The 17,215-nt window shown below is 52.3% G+C and overlaps 1 long non-coding RNA gene across 2 annotated transcripts in view; it reads right to left on the bottom strand.

The window, feature by feature from the left end:
* Positions 1–15,998, bottom strand: part of LOC140713030 (uncharacterized) — a 47,442-nt gene extending 31,444 nt beyond the window's left edge. For both annotated transcript variants that reach the window (XR_012094913.1, XR_012094912.1), the window contains exon 1: positions 15,766–15,998. This is a non-coding gene — a long non-coding RNA (uncharacterized lncRNA). The remainder of the gene's footprint in view (positions 1–15,765) is intronic.
* Between the last annotated feature and the right edge of the window lie 1,217 nt (positions 15,999–17,215).

Below are 17,215 nucleotides of genomic sequence, written 5' to 3' on the forward strand. Positions count from 1 at the left end.
CTTAATCACCGTACACTTATCTGGGGTTTTTTAAGCCACTGGAACGGCCTCCCCTCCACCTCCTCCCCCAACCCCAGTTCTCTCTTGAGCAAAGCTGAAGCCATTGCCAGAAATATATATTTTTTTAACCAAATCACACATCTGATACCGTTTTGTTTGAAAAATGAGCTGCCCTCCCCTTTCTCGTGTCTGCTGGTCACACAGCCTGTGAAGTTGCAGGACAGCAATGGGACCTCCGTGGGGTGCATTCCCAAGGCCTCTGGGGGAGGTGAGACTCTTCCTCCTCAACAACTCTGCAAGGGGGAGGATACTTAGCCCCAGTGACAGATTAGGAAACTGAGGCTCGGAGGGATGTGCTGAAGGTCACCAAGGAATGATGTGAGGCAGCATGAGTCAGCCCCGAGCTTTTTCTGCTTCAGTCTGGGTGCCGGAGAGGGAGCAGGAAGGCAGTCCTGGGGAATTCTCACACTGTTGGAATTGGGACCAGGTGAGTCAGGTGGAATGCGGCTCACCCACAGCAGCCCTGCTAGGCCAGGACATCAAATCAAAAATTCTTTTGAAAACATTATTCACATGTCCAACCAAGAAATGGACAGACTCAGATGTTCCACTCTGCACACACAAAACCTTTGGTTCATGTGGGCAGTTCATGATTTTCTTGGGCAGAAATCTGCTCCACAGTCTCTTTCCAAAGAGATGCCAGAGCCTCTTTGAGCCTTGGTTTCCTAATCTGCAAAATGGGGCTCTGATTCCTGAAAGAGCAGGGCTGCTATGAGGACTCCAGGTGCTGCCTTGCACCTGTAGCTAGTGTGGAGGGTCAAGGAATGGGCACAGAGGGGCCTGGGAGCAGCTCTGTCCCTAGAGGGATGGCATGAGGAGGGCTGCAGACAGGTAGCAGGGTCACAGGGCTGTTGCCTGCTGCCACAAGCCAGGGCCTGAGACCACATGGTCCAACAAGCTAACTTGTTCCATTGACCATTGCTGGAAACCTGAGAGCCTCAGGCAAAGCCTTATGGGGCCTACAGAGGTGGGTTCACTCATTTGAATGTTCTTCAAGATCTCCAAGCTGGGCACACAGCAAAAGAAAAGACAGGAGGCCAATCCCCACTTCTAGGGCACTTAGGAGTGGATCAGGGAGAGGGAGGATAAACAGGTGTCAGATTAGTCACCCAGATCACTCCAGCTCAACCTACAAAAAAGCATGATGGAATGACAAGCTATTATAGAATATGATGTGTTGTGTGTATGTAAGGTCTTGAATGCATGCACACATCTTGTATATCTGGCTCTGTCTGCTGAGAGAGCTCTGAAGCAGACACCTCAGTGGCAGTGAGCACACCCTGTACCCCGATGTTGGTCTCTAATACCATCCGTGGGAATGAGATCCAGGGTTCCTTGGAGAAATGGCTGATTCCAAACTTGGGGCAGGAACAATATGTTATTAGCCTGGAACATGTTGTTATACACTAAAAAAGGAAGATTATACACTGTTTATACAGGCATATAATACCTGACCCTGGACCAGATGTGGTGGTGAAGGGGAAAGATATGCAATAAAGGGCTGCATTGCATCAGGGCAACATTGTGTCACTTGACAAAAGTGTGGCAGGCTTGTGGCTCTAAAAAAAAGACTCTCTACCCCTCTGTTTCCCAGTTGAGAGCCAGCTGGGAAATGTTGGGGGAGGATTTGGGTAGGAAAATCAACATTTTGCAGGCATTGTGGCAAAGATTGGCTCAGGCAAAAGTCATAAATGGCTGATAAATCTGGTAGAAAGCTTCGACAAGGAGTTGGGTGTTTGCACGCTCTGTAAGTGTCTCCTCATAGACCGGGTATTCAATGCAAGGAGCGGGGAAAAGTTATACAGTGGAGAAATCAGGACCCACCCTGACAGGGTGACAAAAATTGACCACTGACCACCATGGGGGGGGGGGCAGGTGGGCATCGGGGGCCACCAGTTGTGATGCCCTAGAAGTGCACATCCCTAACACCACTGACACCAGGTTAGAAGGCACAGCCCACACCCAAACAGAAGGAAATGCAGACAAACTCCAAGTGAGAAACATTTCACTAAAAACACTGTATTCTTCAAAAATGTCAATGCAATATAAGACGACAAAAGATTATGGACACCATTTCAGGCTGAAGGAGACCAAAGAGACAAAACAACTGAATACAATACCTGACCACGGATCAGATGGGGTGATGGAGGGGAAAGACATGCTATAAAGGGCAGCATTGCATCAGGGCAGCATTGTGTCAGTTGACAAAATTGGCACATGGATGGCAGATTAAAGTGTTTTGTCAATGTTAATGTTAATTTAAATGTCACCAAAGTCAAGAACAGAGCTGTAGTTACATAAGAGCATAACTCTATTTTTGGGAAACCCACACCAAAGTATTTCGGGGTCAAGGGCTATGACATTTGCAATTTACCCTCAAAATGTGTCTCACAGAGGAGAGACACAGTGATAGAGACAGAGAGAAAGAACAAGAGCAAATCACACAGTAAATAATACAAAGTTAATAGTAGGTGAGGAGTACGCAGGTGTTTTTGGTCCCATTCTCCTCCCCGCAAATTTTCCATAAATTGTATATTGTTTTCAAATAAAATGTTTTTTAAAAAGTGATGTGAGTAGGGGGCGCCTTGAGATGCAAGTGGTCAGGGATGAATGCTCTGAGGAAAAACATTTGGGCAGAGGCCTGCAACATGAGAAAAAATCATCCAGTGCTCCAGAGAAAGGGAATGGCATGTGCAAAGGCCCTGGGGTGGGAAGATAGGTTGGGTGTGCTTGTGATTGAGACAGAGTGGTGTGGGGAGGAGAAGCAGGGAGACAATGATGCTGAGGATGTTGGTGGGGACCAGGCAGGTCCTGGTGGGGAATTGGGGATTTAGTCTTAGTGCAATAGAGGCAATAGGTGGCTGCCCATAACCCCAGGGATGCCACTGGGTGAGACAAAGTTCCTCCTTTGCTTATTCAACAAATATATATTGAGCCCCTCTCATGTCCTGGACTACTTGGGAAAGGTGATGGTGCAGAGAGAGCTTCTAGTGCTTTGGGAACAGTCACTAGGTAGATGGAGAACGTTCTGCTATGAAGAGGGGCAGAGATTTGCCCTGATTATAGTTTAAGGGTCTAACAGTCAGGGTGGGCTGGGTTCCATTGCAGTAGCAAACAAGCCCAACATCTCATGTCTGCACATACAAAAATGCATTTTTCAGTCAGTTACATGATGTGCCTTCACGGTTACACGATCAGTCACCCAGGGGAAGGGGACAGGGCTTCTATCCTGAAGCTGCACATGTTTCTTCTGCCCACATTTCATTTGCCAAGCAAGTCACACAGCCACACCTAACTTCAAAGGGACTAGGGACATGCCCAGAATGAAAGGGAGAAGCAGGTGTTTAGGAATAGCTGCAAAGACAGCCACAGGGACAGAAGGAAGCTTGCAGCCTGTACAGCTGTCCATCCAATGTTTGGCTGGGAATGCGCCATAGGGTCTAGCAGTAATACTTCGGCCTGGCACGTGACAGATTCCAGACCAGCAAGGCTTTCTGCCCCCAAGTGGCCGAAGTGGGCAGGTAGGTGAGCTAAATGATCATTAGTGGGAAGGAGAATGGCCTGGGACTGGGACCCTGGGGAGGGACGCCAGCATGTCCGCAGCAGGCAGCTAAAGTGACAAGGGGCCTGGGGAACTGGGGCTGCTAGACTCAACTAACAGCCTAAGTAGAAAGTAGTGACATCTACTCACTGTCCCCTGTCTCTGAGGGCCAGTCCTGGGGCAGGAGTAGCTGATGGAGTCCTAGGGCTAGGAGAGCAGAACTGGGTCCCAGGGAGGGGTGGGAGCATGGCAGAGATCAGCAGTAAGGACAGAAAAATGAGGAGGGCTGCTTGATGGGTGATGAGCTCCCTGTCATGCAGGGCATGCAAGTAGAGCAGCAGATGCCCAACATCTAGGGAAGCTGTAGAGGAACTTCTGGGATCCAAGGGCCCTTCCTTTCTCCCAGAGTACATTTCTAGTGAGAATGGTGGGGGAGAGCCAGGTAAGAGAGGGAGCGTGTGTTCAGAGAAAGCAGGTAGTGGGAAGGGCAGTAAAACTAGGGCCATTGGGGGTAAATGAGGAATGACCTTAGCCATCTCCATCAGTCCTCTACCTCTCCCCAGCTTGGGGGCCACCCTTCCAACTCAGTAACTGTGGGTCGCCTCTGTCTGTGGCCAGGCCCTCCAAGTTTCCCGCCATGAACAATGCCCCTGAGAGACCCTAAGGCATGTTGCAGGGACGAGCAGAGGACGGGCTGCTCACACCATCCCTTCTAACACCATGGGGCATGGCCTCAGAATGTTTCAGTCTTGTCCTGAGTGCCTTGGGGATGTCAGCGGCTCTGCACAAAGTCAGGCCACGGTGCTACCCACGGGCTGTGATGTGCGGCCAGCAGCAGGCAGTCAGTGGAGCTCGGTGGGTTTGTCATTTCTGTCTCCAGCCCTCAGTCCAGAACACAGGGCTACAACCCTGAATGCCAGGAGGAGGAATCAGCCGGTTACCCGTGGTCAGACCCGGAGGTTGCACAGAAATAACTTTGTTGTTTGTACAGGGGTCCCTGGAGGAATCAGAAAAAACAGCCGTTCTGAATGCAGACCCCTGAGTGGCCTGGCTGGCCGTAGTATCCCCACTTTCTATTGCCCCAAGGAAAGCCCTGTGCTTGGCTGGGCTGGTGTTCCATCTGTGACCAGGGGAGATACAAAAGGCCTACAGCCCCGGGGAGGGAGCAGGTTTCTGTGGAACTAAGGAAACTCTAGAAAATCTACTGTACAACGTGTCTGGGCCACCTCCGTCTGTAGACCCTGGAAGCACTTGGCTCATTACCTCACTCTCAGCTCTGAATCCCACCGTTCAGGGCTGCAGCCACAGCAGAACAGCTCTGCCTCCACCCCGATGATCCTGCTGAAGCCCCCGGCATCACCCTCCGGGCGTCCTGAGCGGTGGCACCTCCACAGTGGAGACCCATCCATCACAGAGCCCATCAACGGCCCAGCGCCACCCGGAAGGGGCCAACGCCGATGTCAACTAGGGCCACTCTGAAAGCCGCCAGGGCGCGGCCCCCAGGGCAAGATGGATGGGCGTAACCAGCCACTTTAAGGCTGTGTTTATGGGACACCCAAACAGCTGGCCAATCCCCCGGGACCATCACTCACCCGGCTACCAGGGGTCCCTGACAGGCTTGGAGATTGTGTTGCCGCCTTAACTCCGGCAGCACTTAGAGTCTTAGCCTATCAGGCTGAGGGATCCCGTCCCAGCCACCGGCGCTTGACAGATGAGGCACCTGAGCCCCAGCAAGGAGGGCACGTGGCTGCCAGGATCACCCAGGCTGTGAGCAGAAGATGGGCTTGAACCTGGTCCCACCTCCAGCCAGGGCTCCTAGGGCCCTCCAGTCTCCTGTGCACACACCCAGGCCTTAGCTTGTCTCCGGCACTTGTAGTAATGGAGGGCTTGTCCACCTGGATATACGAGCTCCCTCTAGAGACATACCGGATTTTTGATTTAGTCATGTTCTCATGTTCTACTCAGGGGAGCCCAGAGAGGAGCTGCACTTTTACTTCCTCGAGGAAATGACCTCCCCTTCCTTCCTTCCTTCCTTCCTTCCTTCCTCCCCTCCCTCTTTCCCTTCCTTTGTTCCCTCTTTCCCTTCCTTCCCTCTTTTCCTTCCTTTCTTCCTTCTTTCCTTCCTTCCTTCTTTCCCTCCCCTTCCTTCCTTCCTTCCCTCTTTTCCTTCCTTCCTTTTTTCTTCCCTCTTTTCCTTTCTTCCTTCTTTTCATTCCTTCCTTCCCTGCCTCCCTTCTTTCCTTCCCTCCCTCCCTCCCTTCCTTCCCTCCTTTCCTTCCTTTCCTCTTTCCCTCCCTCCCTTCCTTCCTTCTTTCTATCCTTTCCTTCCCTCCTTTCTTCCTTCCCTCTTTCCCTCCCTTTCCTTACCCCCTTCCTTCCCTCTTTCCTTCTTCCCTTATTTCCTTCCTTCTTTCCCTCCCCTCCCCTTCCTTCCTTCATTCTTTCCCTCCCTCTTTCCCTTCTTTCCTTCCTTTTTTCTTCCTTCCCTCTTTCCCTTCCTTCCTTCCCTCCTTCCTTCCTTCCCTCTTTCCCTTCCTTCCTTCCCTCCCTCCCTCCCTTCCTTCTTTCTTTTCCTCCCTCCCTCCTTTCCTTCCCTCCTTCTTTCTTTCTTTTCTTTTCTTCCTTCCTTCCTATTTCCTTCCTTCCTTCCTTCCCTCTTTCCCTCCTTCCCTTCCCTCCTTCCTCCTCCCTCCCTCCTTCCTTTTGATAGATGAGGCTATTGATGTAGGAAACAGAGAGCGTAGAAAATCTAGCCCAAAGTCACTACCTACACCTCAAACAGCCCAAAGAAGTCAGTAGATTGGGATTTCTGAGGAAGAAAGAATCTGGTGAGTAAAGAGGTCACCTCACTTCATAGCAAAGCTTGTTTTTTCCTGGGGAGGAGGGCAGGAGGGTTAAAGAAAGAACATAGGCTCACCTCACTCTGTCTCTTTGATTTTACCTCCTCCTCACAAGTCTCCATGTCCCCATGTGTGAAGTGGAGTCGCTAACATGTATAGGGCTGGGTGAGCGGGGAATGAGATGGTGGGTGTACCATTGATTTCCTCATGATGAGCTGCCTTGTAAAACCAACAAGTATTGTTCCTAATAAAAACAACATGAGCCAGACACCACAACTGTTTCTCATAAAGTGCCATTTTAAGGTAGTCAGCTTCAGAAAGAAATTTGTTACAAAGAACAATATACAAACCCACCATATGCAAAAATTATCTCAAAATGGATCAAAGACCTAAACGTAGGAGATAAAACTACAAAGCTCTTAGAAGAAAACTAGAAGTAAATCTTCATGTCCTTGGATTCTTAGATATGACACCAGAAACATAAGCAACAAAAGAAGAAACAGATACATTGGACTTCATCAAAATAAAAAACTTTTGTGCCTCAAAGAACACCATCAGGAAGGTAAAAAGAGAACTCACAGAGTGGGAAAAAAATATTTGCGAACTATATATCTGATAAAGGTCTTTTGTCCAGAATATAAGAAGAACGCAACAGTAAAGACAAATAACCCAATTTTTTTCAGTGGGCAAAGGATCTGAATAAGTATTTATTCAAATATTTTTCCAAATATTGGCAATACAAATGCCAATACGTGCATGAAACATGCTCAATAGCACTGTGCAAATGAAGTCCACACTGAGATACCACTTCATAGCCACGAGGGTGGCTAACATCAAAAGGACACATGACAACAAGCATTGGTGAGGATGCAGATAAGGTGAAACCCTCATCTATTGCCAATGGGAACACAAAATGGTACAGCTGCTACGGAAATCAGTTTAGCAATTCCTCAAAATGCTAAAAAGAGTTACCGTATGACCGCAATCCACTTCCAGGTGCATGCCCAGGAGAAATGAAAACATCCACATAAAAATGCATACATATGTTTATAGCAGCATTCTTCACAATAGCCAACAGGCGAAAACAACCCAAGAGTTAACCAACAGATGACTGGAGAAAGAAAATGTGGCAGACACATACAATGGAATATTATTTGCCCACAAAAAGGAATGAAGTGCTGATTCATGCTGCAATATCAATGGACCTTAAAAACATCATGCTAAGTGAAGGAAGCCAGGCACGAAAGGACAAATAGCATACGATTCATGTATACAAAATGTCCAGAATAGGCAAATCCATAGAGGCAGAAAGGAGACTGGGGGTTGTCAGGAGCTTTGGGGACACGGTTTGATTTAGGAGTGACTGCTAACAGGCATGGGGTTTCCTTTTAAGGGGATAAAACGCTCTGGAATTAGTGATGATGACTGCACAACTCTGAATACTAAAGCTATTGAATTGTATACTTTAAAACAGTGAATTTTATGTTATGGGAATTATATCTCAATAAAGCTATTATGTCTATTAAAAAGTAGTTATCCGAGCTGGTGCTAGGCAGTGCCTCAAAGCCATTTTTGACAATTCCTGCTTTTTTCATTCTGGCTGCAAGTTGCTGTCAGGTGGGTGAGGGCTGCAGGATTTTATAGGGGAGTAGGGATTCCTCCACCATTTGGTTTCAAACCTCCTTCAAAACCCTGCAATCATTGGGAATAATTAATGACTATTTGGAATTTTTTAACAGAGAGACCAGCCCACATGTGGTTAATAAATAAAGGGAAAAATTGTCCCTCAGAACCTACAATGATACGTGAGTTTAGCGTGCTGCAATATTTGCAATGGAGACATTAAAAACACTGGAAGCAGCCCTCCCAAGTGCTCACAGTCCTTGGCAATGTAATCCGCCTCTGGAGAATATTTGTCTTATCATAATTACTTAAAAAGCAAGAAGCTGTATGCATATGATGACCTATCTTAGGGTTGGAGGAACAACAGACCCTTTCCACATTTCAAATCAGAGCACCGAGGTATAGAGAGGTCGTGGCCAGCTTGGGAACATCCAGTGGGTGAGTGGCGTGGCTGGGGATGGCCATGGTGTCATAACCCTTTCTGAGCTATGTCCACCTCTTCATGTCAAACAAGCTTCACAGAAATTAGAGGAAGCCTAAATCCCAGGGGGTGTGGCAAAGTCAAGGGTGGCCCACAGATTAGGCAGAAGATCATGAAAACTTTGAAAAGGTAGGACGGGAAAGCTTTACGGCAGAGGAAAACGCCCACGGAGGACTTGAGCGGGACAGCCGTTTTCCGTGCGTTGGCCTCTCACAGCATACCTGAGGCCAGCAGGGGCTGGAGAATGGGGCTCAGCCCACAGAGGGAGTCACAGAAAGCCCTCGTGTGCTTAGAATACAGGGCATTTAAGGCAGAGACCTGGTTGAACATCCTAGAGAAAGGTGGGCTGCACTTAGTGCCAGCAGGAAGCTGCTGCCACCAAAGCTGGAGGACAGAGAGCAGTGGCACCACTGGTTCAGATCATCCAGGGCAACTGCAGAGTGCTTGGGCCATGCACGTCTCTGGGCACAGATGAGAGGGAGGGACACCCGCCAGCTTCTCCCCTCCACCTCCGTCTCCCACACGGAAGGGAGGTGAGGAAGGGCTCGAGGGCAATGGGCCAGTGGAAAGGGGAAAGAGGAACGTACCCCTTCTGCTGGGCCACTGTGCAAATCAGGGTCCCAGACTGGGTTTGGATGCAGGTTGATGGAGCTTGGGAGGTCAGGGTGACCGACCACTGTCTATGCCTCATGTCACAAGCCCCTGCAGCCTCCGCCACACCCTCCACTATGATTCACCCCTTTTCCCTTCCATGGATTTCTTTCTTTTCCTTAATCGAATTTACTTCAAAGGAGTCTGTTTACCACTACTATAAAACCCAACAGAACTTGCCATAAACTGAAGCATAGCCAGGAAAGTGAAGACAACAGGAAGCAAACGATAAGATTAAATTCTAGCACTGCGGAGCTTGGAGCCTGAGAGATCCACTGCTTCGGGCTTGCTCCCAGAGGGGCCCAGAGGGTCGGCAGGGGGTGCTGCCCCCTCCGCAGGGACCGCACTGTTAGGACGCCCTGTGTCTGTGCACTCTGGGCTGATGGGCAATGTCACGGGCATCAGTTCTCTACTCTAGGAAGCACCGAGGTCAGAGAAACCAGAAAGAGAGGGAAGGGGACCCACTCAGGGCTGCATGCCAGGTGCTGCCAGTGCTAGACCCAACTGGGCCCTCCATGTCCTCTCATGAAGTTGAAGCACTTCTTTTGTGGGTGTGGATGTTTGCTGTGCTCCTCTGCTCCCCTTCCTGAGAACATCCACGTCCCACCGGAGAATGAAGAAGCCCCCAGTGTGGCGGAGCAGAGCTCTCCCTGCCTCCGTGCAGGGCATTTTGCTCGGAGCCATCCTTTGTGTGACTCTGCAGGTGGGGGTGGGGGCTTGAAGCAAGAGACTGTAGCCTAGTGTCACCGGGAGTCAAAAGCCTTTCCTGAAAGCATCCTGCAGCTGTCAGAAGGCCAGCCTCGGCAGGCGGCTGGTCCATTAGTGGAGGCAGGTGATTTGTATTGCTGGCTGTTGCTTGTATAAACAGAGGGCTTAGGGAGCTCAAGGGGGGCGAGGAAGGTGGGGGTTGCACCCTGTGCACCTGAGCCGGGAGGGCTTGGCCCAGCAGCTGCCGCAGTCGCTGGGTGTCCTTCCCTCAACACACACCAGGGTCTGTCTGTGCTCTGCCCACATCAGCACTTGGGCACAGTGACGAGGCCAGGTGCCGCATCAGGGTGTGTGGCTGCACACAGAGAGAGCCAGGTAGAAATATATGACCAATTCAACCACACCTGTGCTCCCGTCAGCACCTGGGATGGAGGCTCCGAGCCTGCGGGGACACCCTGCAGGGTCCTGATGCCCCGAATCCTCTCCCACCTCCTGGTCTGAACACTCTGCAGAGATCTTTGCACGAAATTGGTGTCCAGTTCATTTCAACTCAGCTGGGCTTCACGTGGCAGCTTCTCTGTCCTCCCCCCATCCAAGGGGGCACTCAGATGCCTCCTCCAGGGTCTCTCATCAGCCTGTGCCCCCACTCCCAGCACTTACAGCGCGGCTTCATGATGGTCTGTTTACAAGTCTGTCTTCCGCACCAGACTGAGCGGTTCTTGAGGGATTTTAATGACCTCCACCTCCCACCGTCAGCACTAATCAGTGTTTCTTGAATGAATGGATAAAGGAACGAATGAATTCTTGAACATGTACCATTTGCCAGGCTCTGTGTGGAGGCTGCAAACAAGACAGGGAACTGTATGTTGGACGGTAAGGTGGTGGTTGATGGGGTGCAAGATGCTGGGAGACATGTTGACATGGGGCGGGAGCTTCCTGAGCAAGGAGCTTAGAACAAAGACCTGAGGAGGTGAGGAAAGGAGCTATGTGAATGGACATCTGGGGAAGAGTGCTCCAGGGAATAGCACATGCAAAAGCCCTGGGGAAAGACCAGCCTGGGGGATTCAAGGAACAGTGAGAAGGCTAGCTAACATGACCAGAGTCCAGTGAGGGAGGGTTCGATTCCTGCCCTGGAGAAGCTCCTGGCTTAGTGGGCTGATCCCGTTCCATCCATTCCATCTCATAGGAAACGTGGTTTTAGTTGGCTTCACCTGTAATTTGCTAGCCCTGACTAGAAGCCATAGGAATATTGAACTTCATCAATCCTAGTCCATCAGATCTGTGACTGCTTTCCTAAGAGCTGTGAAGTGTTTTGTTTCTTCTCCAACCACAATTACATGTGTCAAAAACGTCTGGAGAATCTGCTGGGGCCACCTCTTTCCCGGAACCTAACCTCCTTGGGCTCCTGGGTTCCTCCCTGGGGTCCTGGGCTCCTCCCTGGGCTCCTGGGCTCCTGGGCCTCTCCCTGGACTCCTGGGTTCCTCCCTGGGCTCCTGGGCTCCTGGGCCTCTCCCTGGGCTCCTGGGCTCCTCCCTGGGCTCCTGGGCTCCAGGCCATCAGCACTCAAGAGAACTCTTCTCAAACTTGGGCCCCAATGGGCTGTGCCCCTGAGAAGAGCCAGCGGGAGGCTCCTACCACCTTGAGCAATGTTTCCCCAGGGCAGAGGTCCCCAGAATGTGGTCCCATATGCTCTTGGAGAAAAAAGGAGATACCTTTAGGAAATGCCTGGAGGTAAGCATCACAGGTTCTGATGGGTCCAGCCCACCCCCACAGCCAGCCCCATGTCCTCTCCCCACTCTCACTGGAAGGGCAAGAGAGCCAGACCCTCGCTTTAATTTCCAGTCAAGGAGGGTGGGAGAGGGGCAGGCAGTTCTGGCCAGTGAGACAATGTAGAAAAAACTCCCTGTGAAGGAGGAGTCTGAAAGAGATTTATCCTCCCTAAGGAGATGAAAGAGGCTGTTCCAGGTGCCACCTCCAGCCTCAGATACACACATTCCATGTCCTTGCATTTGGCTGTGGTCCTGTGTACATGTGATGTCTGGAGCTGTGGCAGCCACCTCATACCCATGAGGGAAAGGCCAAGAGTACTTCAGAGTTCCTGGCCTGGCAGCCTCATGGGGAGAATAGCTGCATCCCCCGGTGCTGTGTGAGTCCCGGCTCTGGCTCGTGTCACAGGATTCTGACCCACATCACCTCCCCAGGAAGCCCTCCTGGGCCACCTGAGCCAAAGTTGTTGACCTCCTGGCCCATGACTTGTGTGACTTTCTTCAACTTGCTCTCTCTTTAAAAGGATTGTTTTCTGTCTAGATGTCTCCTTTTGGCTTTCCTCCTTGGAACAGCAGTTCAGGGGCTCAGAGGTTGCACTTGTTTTGCTCATGTGTACCTCTGCTACTTGGAGCAGCGCCTGGCATAGAGCAGGTGCCCAAATATTTGTTTAGTGAATGAGTGAGTACTGTGCCTGCAACAGTGCGCTCAGGTGGGACCATCACTAGGTGGCTCTCCCGCTTCCTGTGTTCCTGTCGGAGTTGGGAAGGGAGGTCTGTGAGCTGAGCACAGTGACTACCTGGAGGCTGCAAGCCCGCAAGTAGTGGGAGGGAAAGGGGAGAAGTTTGTGGACCCCTCAGCCTGCCCACCTGCCCAGTAAGAACCAGCACGCACCTCCTGATGAATTTTTTGACATCCTGTTACCACATAATACCTCAACTACAATTGAGGAAGGCAAAGGAAATTAACACTTAATTTTTTAAAAGGTGCGTTTCAAGGCTGGGCACTGTGACTCATGCCTGTAATCCCAGCACTTTGGGAGGCCAAAGTGGGCAGATCACAAAGTCAGGAGTTCCAGACCAGTCTGGCCAATATGGTGAAACCCCATCTCTACTAAAAACACAAAAATTAGCTGGGTGTGGTGGCAACTGCCTGCAGCCCTAGCTACTCGGGAGGCTGAGGCAGGAGAATCGCTTGAACCTGAGAGGCAGAGGTTGCAGATTGCAATGAGCTGAGATCGCGCCACTGCATTCCAGCCTGGGCGACAGAGCGAGACTCCGTCTCAAAAAAAAAAAAAAAAAAAAATTGTATTTCAATAGACAAGTGTCAAGGCGTGGAGACCCCAGACGACGTCAGGTGGCCCTCAGACGCCTGCACAATGAGGCAAGTAGATGTCGGAATTAAAGGAAGTCAGAGGCGCAACTGTGTCCCGCCAACACCTTCTCTAGGCATGTACAACCTGGGAATTACGGCTGGGTAACAACAGTGCATCTGTGCGGGCCTTGCACAGTGCCAGGCAAGCTGTTGTTTCCCAGGAGACCCAGCAGGGCTTTACGAAGTAGGGTATGGCTGTTCCACGTCTCCCATAGGCATTGCATTCTTGGAAAAGTCAGAGTACATGGGAACCATGGAAAAACCACTCATGTTTTTGTATAAAACAGTGTATAAACAGGAGCGCAGGCACGGATACTGACTCTCCACGTGTACTCTCCCCAGGTGGGTGTGTGTGGGACCCTGTCTAGGGGAGGACGCTGAGCTGGCCCCGGCACTGGGAGTCCTGCACCTTCAGTGTCTCAGTCTCTCTCAAAGGGCCCCCGCTGGTCTCCAGCCTGCCCCTGCTCTGGACCCCCAGACCTGTCTCCCGTCGGCCCCTTCTTGCAGCAGCCCTGCCCCCACTGGGGTGCTGGATCCTAGTCCCCCGGCACCCAGGAGACGGGCCGGGCCTACCCGGGCCCAAGGCCGGGGGCCCCTGGTGTCAGACTGGGCAAACCCCCCTGCTGGGGCTGGGCACTGGCTGAGCAGGCCTCCGGCGCCCCCCAAGCCCGGCCTTCCGAGGCGCACCGTGGCCTGCCCGGCATAGTCAGGGGCTTGGCAGGCGGTGATGGATGGATGGAGGAGGCTCCGTCCCGCCGGCCTCGCAGACATTCCTCCCCGCAGATAAACGCGGGGGCTGCGGACGCCCCTGCAGGGCCAGCGGAGGGGGGCTCCTGAAAGGCAGGAGATGAGGGGCCTCTGTATATAATAAAGGTGAAAGAGTGTCATCCAGACATTTTTATGCTCTTTCCGAGGCCCCAACTGCCGTGAGGCCGGAAGGAAGGACGCAGGGCTCTTAGCGAGTGGCTGGAAAGTGGCTGCTTTGAGGAAGCCTGAGAAAGGCGCGGGAATGGAGGCACAGCCTGGGCCCCCTCTGCAACCCGAGTCAGCTCCAAGCCCCTCCTCTACAGGAATTCTGGAGACACCTGCAGGTGCCGTTGTTGGCTTGCTTGGGCACTCTGAGCTGGTTTCTGTGCACACTTAGCCAGCGGGACCAGGTCAGTGGCGGGTCCAGCCCAGTTCCCCACGTGGGCCCCTCAGGCCGCCCCTAGCAGGGCTGTGGGCCAATTGCCTGAGCCAGGTTTGAGGATCGCCCAGCTTGTCACAGCCTCAGGGTGCTGAGCATCATCCCATAACACAGATGCTCGGAGGCCTGGGCCTGACCTGCCTGTGACAGGAGGCCCATTCTGGTACGGCGTAGGGGTGGGTGAGACCCTCTTACAATGGGGCTGGCACTTAGTGGGTGCTCACTAACATTTTAGCTCTCTCCCCTTCAATGCCCCTCCCTCCCTCTCTCCCAGGTCTGCAGTGGATGGGGAATGGAGTCTCTAGCTCACACGCCAGAACCTGAGGCTCAGGCCACCTGAGGCCACAAGTAGGGAGAGGACCGCTGGGGCTGAGGACTCTCATCAGCAAAGGCCCCAGCCATCTGAGTGTCAAGGGCAGGGGACTCGTCCATCCTCACAGGTCTGGTGCTCTCTCTTCAGCCAGCACCCAAGTCTGTTCAGCCCACCGACCACCTTGGTGTTGGGATCCTCTCAGTCCATCAGCCTATTACCCTACAGCTCTGGGGCAGCCCAAAAATGTAAGGGTAAGATAATGTGCAACAAACCCCGGGGCAGGGGTTGAATGAACCCATGGAGAGGAGGGGCCTCAAGCTTGGAGCCACTGGAGGCAAGAGTCCTACAGGAAGATCCCCAGGCCCGTGCGAGGCTGGGGGACCCAACGTGCACTCAAGGCAACCCCGCAACACTGGCATTATTATTCCCATTTTATAGAGGAGTAAACTGAGGGACAAGAAGTGAACAGCTCTGCTCAAGATGTCAAAGGGGCAGAGTTGTGGATTCAAACCTGTGTGCCTCTGCCTCGAAATCTAGAATTCTTTGCACCACCCCACACAGCATGAACTCTCAGCCAACAGACATTAAGTGCCTGCTAAATGAATGAAAAAAGAAGCTCCTCTTGGAAAAGGAAATTGGAAATGGTCTAGCATTCGATCCACAGCACAGAGCTGACCCAACGCCAGGCAAGGGCCTACACAGAGCTCAGAGTTTTCCAGAAAGGCAGCTGAAGGGATATTTGTTATGAGCCACTCAGGAGTGGAAGAAACAGCATATTCTTCAGCTTTTTAGTATCGTCCTAATCCTGATGGCGAACCCCATCCCACTGAGTCAGATCAGTACTGGTATCCCAATCTGCAGGGGTCCCCAGCAATGGGCCCTGATCCTCTAGGGACCCCGAGAAGCCAATAGTTTCAGCTCCTTGCCATCCCAAAGCAACCCGACTATGTAAGTGGGAGCAGCTGGGGCTCCTGGCTCCTGCAGAGGAGGACTGGGAGGGCCGCAATCCTCTATAAACCCTGCTGCCTTATCCTCTCCTCGTCCCCAACAGCCTGAGCTTGCCGAAGACCTGCGGGATGCGACCATGAGGTGGAGAGTGAGCCTTTCTCAAGGATATTGTAGCTGGAACCTGCTGCACCTGCAGCAAACCCCACCCCCACCCTGACTTCTCAGCCCATGGCCAATAGCTCCCTCTGTCCTTTCACAGTGGAGCTGGGTTCTTACCAGGCAGGTCATAAAGCCATTACCATGGTCCTTTCTTAGAAAGTCCTTGGTGCTGAGAGCTCTGCTGCTTGGAGATAACAAATGGCAATGGGCTCGTGTCAGGGCCATTTGGGTCTGTCCTTGATGACACAGAGTGAGCAGCCCTGAGGAGGCTTCTTCCTAGCTTTTAAAAAGTGACAGGTCCATGAAACCCCGTGACTAGGAGCTCCTGGGCCTGCTGGCCCTAAGAGCCTTCAGAGGGGAGGGTCAACAGACTGAGGCTGGTTCATGCCCTGTGTCCTCACAGTGAGGTCCTGGCCAAGTGGCCTTGGTGACAGGAGAGCCCCTTGCTGTTCACTAGATGCTTTTACATCAAAGCAGATGTCTTTGACTGTCAGGAGCCATCCAAGCTGCAGGTGAAGAGGCACTATCTTGTTTGTTTTAAATTTTGGATCGATAACGCAGTATCTGGTTCAAAATTTGAAAAATACTAAATGGCAAACAGTGAACAGTCTTCATCCCATCCCCTGATCCAGCCACCTTCTGAGGCTGTGGGGCAGTTGCTGTCCCTCTGGGCTTTAGTTTCTGAGTGTCTGAGATGAATTGGGCCCATCCCTCACACTCAGTCGAGAGGAACCCATGGACTCCGCACTGAAGCCCCCAGCCCTGGAGCCTCCAGCACAGGCCAGCAGGGCCTCTGCCAGCTTTGGGGATGGGACGCTCGGCTCCAAGCAGCCATCACCACCCACCCGCCTGCGGCCACGGGTCAGGTTTCCATCCGCCGTCATTAGGCAGATGTCAAACTGGAAGGGGCAGCAGTAATTTGGACAATTACGGCCGCTATTATTGCTTCCTCTTCTTAAACGGGGGCCAAATTACTCACTTAAACACAACCACCAGTCACTCCCCACAGGCGGAGGGGACAATGGATGGGGGAGGGGACACATGGGAGGGGAAGGGACAGCTGGCAGGGGAGGATTCAGAAGCTCCAGCAGCGCACTGTCGGTGACTGTCCTGTTTGAGCGCCTACTGTGTGACATCAGCATGTCTGTCTGCCCTGCCTGGGACTTGGCGGTACCATGGGCAGGGGAGGTGGAGACTGGTGCCCTGGGGAAGGGGGTGGCCACACTGCCCTGCTGGTCACTGTAGGACCAGGCTGGAAGCAGGTTAGGTTTCCAAGTCTAAAGTGGCATTGCCCCCTCTGAAACCTCTACATGGTGTGAGCTGAGCATCTGCCCAGGGCAGGCTTAGGAGGGGCCAGGAATCCTCAGGCTGGCCCAGGATGCCCACTACCCAGGAGGAGATAAACCTGCAGCCGAGGCTCATTCCTCAGGGGCGAGGCCGGCCGAGGTGGCTCTTCTGTGGATGTAGGCAGGCAGACCTGGGCACCCGGCTCCCTGGCTGAGTGACAAACTGGGACAAGGGCCCTAATGGGCACCATGCAGGGAGAGAAGGTGAGTCCAGGCCTATT

Source organism: Chlorocebus sabaeus, chromosome 12 (assembly GCF_047675955.1).
Source record: "Chlorocebus sabaeus isolate Y175 chromosome 12, mChlSab1.0.hap1, whole genome shotgun sequence".
Lineage (NCBI taxonomy): Eukaryota > Metazoa > Chordata > Mammalia > Primates > Cercopithecidae > Chlorocebus > Chlorocebus sabaeus.